Source organism: Triticum dicoccoides, chromosome 3A, assembly GCF_002162155.2.
Source record: "Triticum dicoccoides isolate Atlit2015 ecotype Zavitan chromosome 3A, WEW_v2.0, whole genome shotgun sequence".
NCBI lineage: Eukaryota > Viridiplantae > Streptophyta > Magnoliopsida > Poales > Poaceae > Triticum > Triticum dicoccoides.
The window spans coordinates 407,994,107-408,006,827 of NC_041384.1; positions in this window are offsets into that span (position 1 = coordinate 407,994,107).

Consider the following 12,721-nt stretch of genomic DNA (forward strand, 5'->3'; position numbering starts at 1 on the left):
TAGGCCTATATAAACCCCCATGGCACCCATGCAAAGGGTTCAAACCCATTAGAACTAGACCAGAACATAGACGGAGGAGAGAGCTACCCTTGCCTTCTCCTACCTCCAGCACACAGCTCGAGGAGCGCCCTTGTACTCACTTTGCCTTAGTGATCATGCGGAGACCGCGCAAAGCAGGAGTAGGGGTGTTTTCTCCTAGGAGAGCCCCGAACCTGGGTAAAGTACGCCGGCATTCGTGTCTACGCCTCATCCCACTTCCGGGCACCGGCGACATTCTACTCGCTCCCACCATGATAAGCCATCCATTGGCATATGTCGCACCCAACCCCCGACAAGGTCGACGGTGGTTGAACAGTAGCCCGTGGAGGCTGGAGGAGGTCGACGATGGAGATGAACAGTATCCCGTGGAGTCCCATTTTGCGGTACGCCACACCCCTCCTGATGAACAGGACCCCCGTTTCGACCGTAGCACTCCAACACAAGTCTGTTTCTTCCGTTTTGCGGTACGCACACCCCTCCCGATCAACAGGACCCGTTTCGACCAAGAGAAGTCCATTTCCTCCGTTTTGCGGTACGCCAGACCCCCCCGATGAACAGGATCGTGTTTCGACTGTGGCCGGTCGAACACAAGGTCGTTTCCTCCGTTCTGCGGTACGCCAGGCCTCGTTTCCATCGGCTATTCCATCCAAGCCGGTTGGCTCCCGATGAACAGCACGCGTTCCGTTGCCTCCCGATGAACACGGCGCATTCCGTTGCCTCCCCATGAACACGACAACGACGTAGTTTCTCCGTCCCACCCAGCCATGTACACGAGCCCTGGCTGTACGTATGCCCGAGTAGGCGTTTGAGACCCCACCCATATGTACGTACATGGTCGTATTTTTTTGGCGTGTGGCTGTATGTATGTGTACACGATTTAGATGGGATAGCCTGAACTGCTATGTGGGGGGCTATACTATGACATGTGCCGCTACTTACTCGACCACAGTTCATCGTTGCAAAGCGACCGATCGACCAGTATGTACGTACATGTTCCGACAAGATAGACAATGCTACATACGCTTCGACCGGGTGGGTCCCAGCTGCCTGGGTCGATAGGGACACACTTCCTTGTGTGCGAAGATATAGCTGCTAGGTCCCAGCTGTCAGGGGAGATATTTCTTTTACCCATTATAAGGACGCCCTTCCTTGTGTGCAAAGATGTAGCTGGTGGGTCCCAGCAGCCAGGGAGAGAAAACATTATTGTTCAGGGTAAAAAGGATGCAGTTGCATGCATGCATCCATGGGTGTGGTGCGTCCCCACTTTCAGCCTCTCACGTACATTCATCTTCTGATGACTCTCGTTTGTTGACCATATTGACCACACCGTGCCGAGCGCACCAAGGCCGGTGGACGAAGGCGAGGCCCCAGACTGGAACGACCTGGAGATGGGGAAGACGCGGCAGTGGAGTCGCATGTGGAGAGGAGTGGGAAACTTGATTGGTTCGGGTGCCCGGCAGCACTGCCGCCCACGGGAGACAGGAGCAAGAACAAAGGTTGAAGAAGGAGCACGGCTGTTGGATTAACATCCAACGGTCCAGCTGCTAGAATCATTTGTTGATTAAGTTGAAAAAACCCTGCGTACACGTCCGCTTAGTAGGCCCACAAGCCAGCCACCAAATCTGACGGGTCCCAGCTGTCAACGGGAGGAATTGTTTTTTTCACATAACAATGAGGCACTTCCTTCCGTGCGAAGATACAACCGGTGGGTCCCAGCTTTCAGGGGGAGGAAAAAATTTTCCAGCTTAACAAGGAGGAACTTTCCTTGCGTGCGACCATGGACCTTGTGGGTCCCAGCTGTCAGGCTCTCCACATACAGTCCTCTTCCGATGACTCTCATTTGTTGACCACGCTGTGCCGAGCATAGCGAGGCGGTGGACGACGGCGAGGCCTCGGACGGGAACGACCGGGAGATGGGAAGATGCGGCAGTGGAGTCGCAGATTGAGAGGAGTACAAGGGTTATAACTAGTTCTGGTGCGGCGTGGGGCTGCAGTTGGTGGAGAATAACAGAAGGTGTGGAGGGGTGGAGGGATAGCCTGGCCGACAGTGGGGTAGTGCTCCACAGCGATGCGTGCTAAGCAAATCCGCTAGCCGCTAGAGGCCGGACCAGGCGGTCCCGATGACGTTGGAGGAAGAAGACGAGAGATTGAAGGTGCATGACGGTCGTTGGATATAAATCCAATGGCTGTGGATGTCATAATCATTTGTTGACCAAGTTGACAATGCCCTGCGTAGGCTTTGACCTATTGGCCCACATGTCAGCCTGCAAAAATGTGGCATATATTTAACCCATGTTTTGTAGAATGTACAGTCCATTTGCTGGGCAGGGTGAACAAATAATTTCACATCAATGCGGCCCATTTAATATTTTCTAAGAAATCCCAGCCGATTTGCACTTTCTTGAAATACACGAATTAGCTGGGCTTGTTCTATATATATTGTTAGGTTAGAAGGAGCAATTAATATCAAAAAATAAACTGGAGCGACACATTATATATGTATATATAATTAACAAATTAGCAAGTTATTGCTCAAAATAAAAATGAGAGCGTTATTATTACATTGGTCCTTAAAATCTTCGCAAGCTTATGTACGCAATCACCAGGATTTTCCTACCTGTGAGTCAAAAACAACCAGGATTTTCCTTGCCAACTTCTGTTAAACATTTACTTATATAAGTTAATAACACGTGGGATGTTTTTATAATGTATATATAAGTCTCTATAAAATATACGATAATAGTAATAATATAAATATATATAATGTGGTTAGAAGGGAAAACATAAATTGGACACAACATTATTATTCTTATATATAGATAAATAGAACAGAGATCTGCGTTTTATTAAAACAATACATTGGGCTACCGATCTTTAAGAAAAAGTAAAACCTACGCTAGGAGGCCCATAGGCTGGTATGGACCTCAAAAAATAAGTTGAAACCACTGTCTCTGTATGTCGTGGGCTACGCATACCTAGGCCTAGCTGATACTTGTTCGCCCTCTGGAAAAAAATGATACCAGCTAAATCCCCGAGCAAACTAGATTAAAGAGGGGGCGGGCGGCGCAACTGAAGAAGCACATCAGACGCGATTTTTCTTCTTCAGTGGATGGCTCCCAATGGCATTTTTTTACTTGCCTCTGCACCATACAACTTGTATTTTTAGCCTCCCAGTCTGTGGTTGACTAGTAGCCCATTTGCTGGGTGGGCCAACCTACAGAAACTAGCACTTTATTTTTCATCAAGCCCCAAAAACAACGCAGTACTATGCTTGTTTTGAGGCCGGAAACATTACGGAAGGGGTTGAGCGGGGGAGGGGGAGACAGAGCAAAAATATTAAAAAGAGTTGATGCACCGTTGCTACCCTAACAAAGTAGGTGCAATTCTTCTCGGGAAGAAGGTGTGCCGTTGACACCCACACGTCACAAATCGCACAGTAGACATACTAACAAGTTCACACACAAGTACAACAGAACAGGTAAACATCCATATCAAACTCAGGTTCACAGGACACGTTCATATTCATAGCCAACATTCACAATCAACAACTCAAAAGATTCATATATACACAAGTTCAGCATGTCTATGCATCCAAATGATTGATAGATCACACGCCAATATTCATAGATAATTCAGAAAAAGATTCAGATATACACATGTTCACTATGTTTATGCAACCAAATGATTGAGATCACATCCAATATCATCCATGGATGAATTTTAATTACCAAGGGTATAGACTGGTAAATGGTGTTCAGTCGAAGGTACTTCTTGCTAAAATTAATGCGTGTATGAGTAAACTTTCGAGTACATAAGAGGGAGCACAGACAATCTGAACTTTGCTTGTAGGTTTATCCTCAAATAGTGGCCTCGTGCCGAGGGAGGTCTGAGCAAGTTGTCCACTACTTTCATCCAACTACTTTACTGGCTCATCTTGGTCCTGTAGCCCGCCAAAGTTCTACAATGCAGACAAGAAAGGAGGCGGTTGAGAAAATGAACCACCCAATTTTTTTGTGCAGTTCAACTAAAATGGAGTATCCCTAGCGTGCAAACTGATTAAGTTCCAGATGAATATACGCGTCAACCAACTTGTTTGGAATCTTTAGACACCATGCCATACAGTTTGCAACCATATGTGCCGATAACCAAAAGGCACAAGTTGGGACCAAAGACTGGACTGCGTTTTTCTGGCTATGCGCCAAGCAATATTTTTGGCGTTCACTCTCCTAATACTTGGAGTTTGACAACTGGTTGATGTCGGTTGAGACTCGAATGAATATAGGCACTTCTTGTCAACATTGATGCTTGTATGAGTGAACTTTGGAGTATATAGGAGTAGCATAATTATCCGTCCATCTGATCTTTTTGTGCAGTTCTACTGAAATAACCCAACATAATGATTTACTACGAGTTCAGGCTCCAAGTTACTCATTTATGAAATTGCCAAACAGTAGCACAATACCAAATTACCAATACATATGACAAGCACAATAATCAGGATAAAGACCAGTACCAACCTTGTGAGGTAGCATATCAATTACTATTTCCTTTGACTGTAAGCCGAGATAAGCGAAGTGACTGATAGCAAAAGGAAGGAAGCAAGCCTAGATTAGCGACTGACAAGAAAGGAAGGAAGTTGTCGAGGCAATGAAGCACCCAAAGGTTTTGTGCAGTTCCACCAAAATCGAGCATCCCCGTTGGCACATATATTGAGAGAGTGAGATTACTATAATAGTGGGACTAGTTGATGAAACATACACTAACAAATAGAAGCACCCTCATTATCTTAATGGGTAAAGTTAGCAACATAGTCATCTTGCTTAAAGAGAGGTATTAGTTTATTTAATTAGTGCCAATTAGCTCAACACTCAAAGCATTGCCATGTATCATAGGTTGCAAAACTTTAACGTGCAAAGATAAAGGAGTTTCTCATGATAGTAGCATGATACAAATAGAGATGACAACAAACTAATATGGATGAAGGCCTTAGGCTGGTACCAACCTGAGCAAAAAAGCTTATTCATGTAGTCCCAGAAGATATGATAAAGCACTCGCTGGAATCACTCAATAGTATATATTTTTGTGCACTTCAAATGTATGGTTGAAACACTCTTGTTTACCAGTGCTGAGATTATATCGAAAGATTATAAAGAACTTTCAGCAGAGATAAAGCACTGGCTGTGATACAGTTCATTGTATTGTCTTGTGTAGTTCCACTAAAATGTATGATTGGCACAACATGATCCCTATTTGCACAAATAGGAACAAGGTGAAACCTTCATTAGCTTAGTGAGAAAGGATAGAAATACATTAGCATATTACTCTAATAGTAACATCAAATTCATGATGGAAAATACCCAGAAGTGGAAGGGCTCCCTGGAGGATCGTCTCACATGTAAGGTATACATTGCCGGAGCCCATGAATGGCCTCGACCGAGGCCTCGCCTTCAGCAAGATCACCTTGGAACTGTTTATTCTTCTTATTCTTCCTCTTCATGATCTGTTTCTCTTTCTCCTCACCAGTTGGTGAAACCAAGTACATGATTGGCCTTCTATTTCAGAATTGGTTTTTTCAATGAGGGAGTACAAGTGTACTAGTAAACAATAGCATTATTTTCTCATGGCAGTCGCAAAATAGAGATTAACACATGCATTAAATATCATTCTTACCTAAAGGAAGGTTATGGTGCCAATATGGATGATGAGGATTGGAACATAGATCTCCCTTTGTGCAGTTCCACCGAAATGAACCAACTATTCCATTCTGACATTCCAGTTAAACAACACAAAAGTCACTTCTTTTAAGAAGTTTTTTGTGCAGTGCACCAAAAGGTCACAACAACAACCAGGTGAAATGGATATCCCTATTTGCACAAAAAGCTACAGAGGAAACAGTCAGAGTATCAAACAATTACAGGCAAAAACATTTGGCTAAACTTGTCATGGCTTATAACAGTGGCATGGCTTCATTTTACCAGGGTCATTAGATTAAGAACAACTAAATATTTGTTATAAGGGCATGGGACAGTGGGTGCACCAGCAGTCCAGCACCATGAACCTAAACCGGGGCATAAAGTGGTGATTCAGAGTTTGTTTCCCCGAGAAACAAACATCCAAGAAACATATCTGGGTTGGTCCCATTTTTTTCACTCTAGCCACATACTCCTATGTGTGGATAGCAAATCTAGTCCTGGTCATACCACTATGTACAGCGTTTCCCCTATATTTCCCTTTTCGACCAAGAGACCAGTTGGATGACCAGTCTGTACTACTTTCACCCCCTTTCCTTCCTATTTGTACCAATTCTGATGTACATACTAAATTACCCCACCCCCACTTTATTTCTTGTTTGAGCCAAGTACAAGATTTGACTCCATGAAGTAGCTTTACCTCTAACAATATAAGAAAATATATTTGTCGTTGGACCATCCGATCGAGAGGGGCTGTGGTAGAAAATGACGCACATGCAACGACGTAGCGAGCTAGGGAAGTAGAGCTAGGGAAGTTTCGAAGGAAGATATACCTGAAACTTCACTCAAACATGCCTCAAGAACACCAGTGCTTCATCTCCCTTGCTCACACACTAAATCCTAGATCCCGGTTTGATTCTTGAGAGTTTCGAAGAGTTATTCCAATCAAATAAAGATCTTCTTCCTCTCCTTCTTGTGACCGAAGCAAGTCGTGATTTGAGCAAGTCTTGAGCTTTTTCCATTTGGATCTTGTTACTCTTGGAGGTTGGAGACTCCTAGGCGGTAGGAGTCTTTCGGAGAGGAATCGACCATTGTCATTACCCTTGAAAAGTTTGTAAGGGTTTGGAGACCACCCCAAGGTCTACCACTAGTGGTTGAGAAACGCCTTCGTGGTGTTGTCTTAAAGGGAGAATAGGGTGAGCCTTCGTCGCGTTGGTGTGCCTTCGTGGTAGCATCCACCTCTCTAACGGTGATGTAGCTTCCCTCCAAGGAAGTGAACATCGGCATACATCCTCGTCTCCCGGAGTTGCGGTTATTCCTAACCCTAACTCTCTACTTGTGGTTACTTGTCTCTTAGCACTTACTTGTGTCATATTGTGCTTGCTTACTTACATACTTGTGCTACTTGTTTATTCTGCTTAGCTCTTAGTACTACACTTGCAATTGTTAGGCTCATCTTCATATTCTGCATTATTGCCTAAAATTGCTAAGTAATAATTAAAATTTGTACTTGTACCTATTCACCCCCCTCTAGGTCCATCTCGATCCTTTCACATGTACATACTAAATTCCCCCACCCCCACTTTATTTCTTGTTTGAACCAAGTACAAGATTTGACTTCATGAAGTAGCTTTACCTCTAACAACAGAAAAAAATAATAGGTGACATTGGACCATCCGATCGAGAGGGGCTGAGAGGTAGAAAATGATGCACATGCAGCGACGTAGCGAGCTGGGAAAGTAGAGCTAGGGCGGTTTCAAAGGAAGATATACCTGAAGGTCGCCAGGATGTGGATAGGTTGGCGGGGGGAGGCCGGATCCTCCCACATTAGGGCAACGACGAAGGGATCGGAGGACCTCCCGCGCTGGCGCTCGGCCAGAGATAACGATGCGGCCAGCAATTGGTCTCCTCCCTCGCTGTCGACGACGGCCGAAACGCTGCCCCTCCCCCCCTTCACCGGCAGAGGGGGATACGTCTAGATCTGTAACCAGCGGTGAGGATAGAAAGACAGTGTTTTTTGAAGGGAGAAAGACAGTGTTACCACCGCTATCTTGTTTAGATCTGGAGAGGATGAGAGTGTGTGAATAGAGCAACCCTAGGAAGCAAGCACGGAGGCTCCGGCCTATATATACGTAGTGGGGTAGTTTTCTTTTTTCACTCCATCAAAACAATCGTTTAAAATTGTGTATGTGCTAGGTCGCTATTTTTTTGAGTTGTTGATTGTTTTTTGAGATAGCTACCCGCTTATTCCATGTGGTGTTACGGTGTGCAAGGTCGCACTTTGTATCGTTCAAGTCTGGTACAAGACCCTCCATTAAATGAATAACCACCCCCTTGTAAAATTTGTGAACAAGCCCATGGCTAAAATTATCGGAAATGTGGGCTGCCCCAACATGCATTATTATTTATATTTTCTATGTGCGAGTATCCTCAAAATAAAATGTGAGAGTAAAGTATTTATTGGGCCCCTTTGTAATTGGTGCTAAATTTTGACCGAAGATTTAACTGACAAAATGTTAGTGCATGTTAACAAAAATTATATCGTTTGATTCGTATTTGAACATAGTTTTCAATGATTTAATTTTTTGTGACATGCATGAACATTTGGTTAGTTAAATTTATAGTCAAAATTTGGCAAGGTGCATTAAATCAACACATGCAAGTATCAAAAGGAGAGTCACTGCATGCATGCATGCATTGTAATTAATGCATCGATAAACACAAATTATTGAAATATATCGAGTGGAGTGCTTTGATGTGTCGCGTCAACTTGTGCAACAAGAAGTTTGATTACTACAATGCCCTCTCGCCTTAACCGCACCTGCCTTTGGCTGCTTGACAGGTGGGCCACCCACCTGTTGGACCCACTTGTCATTCACGCAAAGGTAGGAGCAGTAAGTCAATGAAGCTGCGTCCCTCCCTCGCCCATGAGCGTGGTGGCTGGCAGGACTAGGAGAAGCTTTCGCCATACGCTCTGCCTCCCTCATGCGGTGGATATGCAACAGTTCATTCGGTGTCAGATGGCCAGAAGCATACTATAGTACTCCTCCACTACAGTAGTACTCCATCATTGTTCGACTTCCCGAAGAGGCAAAGAGCCAAGCGCAGCCTGGACGCTTGTGTGGCAGTTTCATGTGTAGAGTAGTCTAGGATAGCGTGTACCATGCCTGTAAGCTTAAAATTGTTGGGGTCTGCTGCATGCTTTTTTGATTAAAATAATCTTCTGGCCCTACCTGTCATCCTAGTGATTGCAGTTTGCATGCTCATCTGGTCAAGACAGGAATATATATTTTAATTTGTGGTGGGGTAAATGTTAGAGGTCGCAGCAAATATATTGTGCACTGCGGGTCTTTCAGCCAAGTTTAGAGCCAACCATGTGGGGCCAGTGCTATGATGTGTCGCGTCAACTCGTACAATGAGGAGAAGCTTGATTTTACTACTACACGCCTTCTCCCTCGCCCATGCGCGTGGTGGCTCATAGATGAGGACAGGCTTTTGCTTAGGCTGGTCGTAATGGAATACTAGTATCATGCATATGATACTAGTGTATGATATACTACACATCCGTAGTGCATAGTATCATATGTTAGTATCATCAATGACTTCATTTATTAGCATGCATGACACATAGTAGCACAACATTTAATATGACACGGTATCATGATCTGATACTCAACCCTCTCTTTCTTCATTTACTTCTATGCCACCTCATCAAATTTTCCTAGTTGGCATGCATGATACTCCCTCCGTTCCTAAATATTTGTCTTTTAGATATTTCAAATGCACTACCACATATAGATGTATATATACATATTTTAGAGTGTAGATTCACTCATTTTGCCCTGTATGTAGTCACTTGTTGAAATCTCTAGAAAGACAAATATTTAGGAACGGAGGGAGTACTACTTATGATACTCCCATTACAACTAGCCTTATAGAGTACTACACCATGCTATCCCTTCCGCACGCGGTGGACGAACATGCAGTAGTGGATTTGATACTGTAGAAGTAGTAGTAATATCATTGTTTGTCTTCTCAAAGAGGCGAAGAGCCAAGTGCAACCCGAACGTGGCAGTTGCGAACGCTCGCCACTGTGTGTTTGGTTGCATTCTCATCTCAGCATAGTTGTTCCCTCTTCGTGCATGCTCATCCCAGCACCCCTCTTCATGCATGCTCTTCTCATGCATGCTCCTAGTGTATTTGTGTTAAGCTAGTGTGGACTCATGCACCCTTCATACACCCTACCAAACACCCAAAAGTGGGTCGAGAAGGGCTTGGAGCACGCATATAGCCAGGCTCTTGCATGAGACAAAATTGCTATTTGAGCTCACTATTGTAGTACTACTTGCTAGTATAGGCCTGTAAACCGGAAAGGAGTATTTGCCTTTCTGGAGATTTCAACAAGTGACTAGACTACACCCTAAATGAGTAGTACTAGAGCAAAATGAGTGAGTCTACACCGTAAATAAATGTGTAGTTCTCTCGTTTTCCTCTCCGCCTTGGTCGTGGTGCACAATATTGAGTACTCCTATATGACTAGCCGCTCTATCTACATGCGGGACATCAAAGCATCTGGGCCCGTGTTCCATCCACCAAATCACAGCGGGGTGCTAAAGTCGAGACTCACCGGTCACCCTGGTGTGGCTGTCATGACCCGTCATATCATAAAATCCACACCTTTACCAGTAGTGGTAAAGTGGCCTCGAAGTGACCTCGAAGTTGGACTGGAAGAAGCAACCATCATTTCACTGGAACACTCATTGAAGCCCTTTCTCCCCTTTCTTGAAGAAAACCTCACTCCAGGCTACTCACTTCTGCCATTTTTCTTCTGTACCGACGAAGGAAAGCTGGGCGAATCAGTGATGCTACTATATTTTCATTCCAAGAATCTTCTTTTTGCGAATCACCGACCGATTCTCACAACCTATTCTTTTCCCATTTTCATTGCGATTGTGGTTTCCTTTCGATTGCTTTTTGTTTGTTAGTTCATTGATGGATCCTGTAGCACTAGGCAAAGAGTTGCCGGCGGACAACCCACTGGAGATAGCGCTCTCCGGGAAGCGAGCACTGACCAACGAGTTGACCATGTTGGTGGGCCAACCCATGGAGGCGAAGAACTCCAAGAAACAAGCACTAGACAAAGAGTTGAGGACATTGGCAGACGGACTCCTCAAAGAAAGTTGGAAGAACAACAAGGGCCCCACCGTGCCTACCCTAGAAACTCTAATGGCCACCTATGCGAGGCTTAAGGCTGAGTTTGAGGAGATAGTCGCCGTTGAGAAGTAGTATTCCCCTATCAAGGTGATGGCCCGATCGAGGACGAGGAAATGGCCCCCGGAGGGATGGGATCCCCTGGTGAGCTGCACAAGGTAAAAGAATGGCTTACCATACTTGTCGTTTTTTATTTTTTGCAATGCGCTTGCTAATATGTTAAGGTTGTGCAGGTGCCGGTGTACGTCCTTGGTGATTCCAATGTCACGGCCCGTCCTATGGACAATTCCCCAGAGATCGTTTTCGATGTCACGGTCCGTCCTGTTGACATTGCCCCGGAGATCGATTCCGATGCCGCTATCCATCCTGTGGACATCGCCCCAGAGATCGATTCCGATGTCGCGGTCCTTCCTGTGGACATCGCCCCAGAGATCGATTCCCATGCCGCTGTCTGTGCTGTGATCATTGCCCGAGAGATCGATGACAAGAAATAGTTGGTCGTGCTAATCCTTCAGGGTAGTTTGCATTATGTTTAATTACCAGAATGATGCGTGTTATCATACCATCTTAGGGCTAGTGCACTGTCTTGTGTGGGCGGTACTTGCTACTTTTGTTTGATAGTGAATCATGCGAACCCTCTCCAAGTTATGGAAACAGATGTATCCTCACTAGCTTTTGATGTAATATATGGCATGCTTAGATGTAAGTTTGAACTGTTTATCATATCGGCAGGGCTTGTTTGACGATTCTTGGTGTTATTAGGCTAGCTACCGTGCGAGCTATAGTACTTGCAAAACACTCACCAAAGAGAAACGTTGGGGCTGATGAGCTCGTGGTACGCTTATACTGATCCGTTGTCGATCGGCCAATAGCCCAAGCTCCTAAAATTGTACGCTTAGCAATAGATCAGACAATAGTCGACACGAACAAGCAAAAGTACAGAGGTGTACAACACAAAATCATAGAAGTACAGAGACGTACTCCCTCCGTTCCAAAATAGATGACTCAACTTTGTACTACTAACTTTGAAACGGAGGGAGTACAAATCCAAGGCGGGCTAGTTATCCTAGTGGGTTTCAGTGATATGACATGGTACAGTGCCGTCCAGTCTTCGCGTGTGGTAGCAGTATGGCAGGTACAGTAAGTTTTCTTGAAGAAGCGGAATTCAACGAAGTCATGATGGTTCCTTCGTCCAACCATCTTACAATGGGAAAGGTTGGGCCTCCGCTACGACTGGGGTGGACGAGGATAATTTTGTGCATGGCAGGTGGACCAGGATGGTCGACGTCCGACATGTCGGCAAATGAAAGTATTCTTTCTAATATAGGCCTCATTCGGATGGAGGAAACCAAAACGTAGGATTTAGGAATAGTAAAGAAAATTTATAGGATGTCACTTGCCATCCTAAGGAACTATCTTCCCCTTGTTCTTACACACAAAATGAGATTTGAGTGGTGCTACCTCTTGAGCACTACATTGGTTTTCCCATGAAGAGGAAAGGGTGATGCAGCAAAGTAGCATAAGTATTTCCCTCAGTTTTTGAGAACCAAGGTATCAATCAAGTAGGAGACTACACGCAAGTCGCCTCGCACCTACACAAACAAATAAGAACCTTGCAACCAACGCGATAAAGGGGTTGTCAATCCCTTCACGGCCAATTGCAAAAGTGATATCTGATAGAGATAATAAGATTAATATTTTTGGTATTTTTTATGATATAGAGTGAAAGTAAAGATTGCAAAGTAAAATAGATTGGAAACTTATATGATGGAAGATAGATC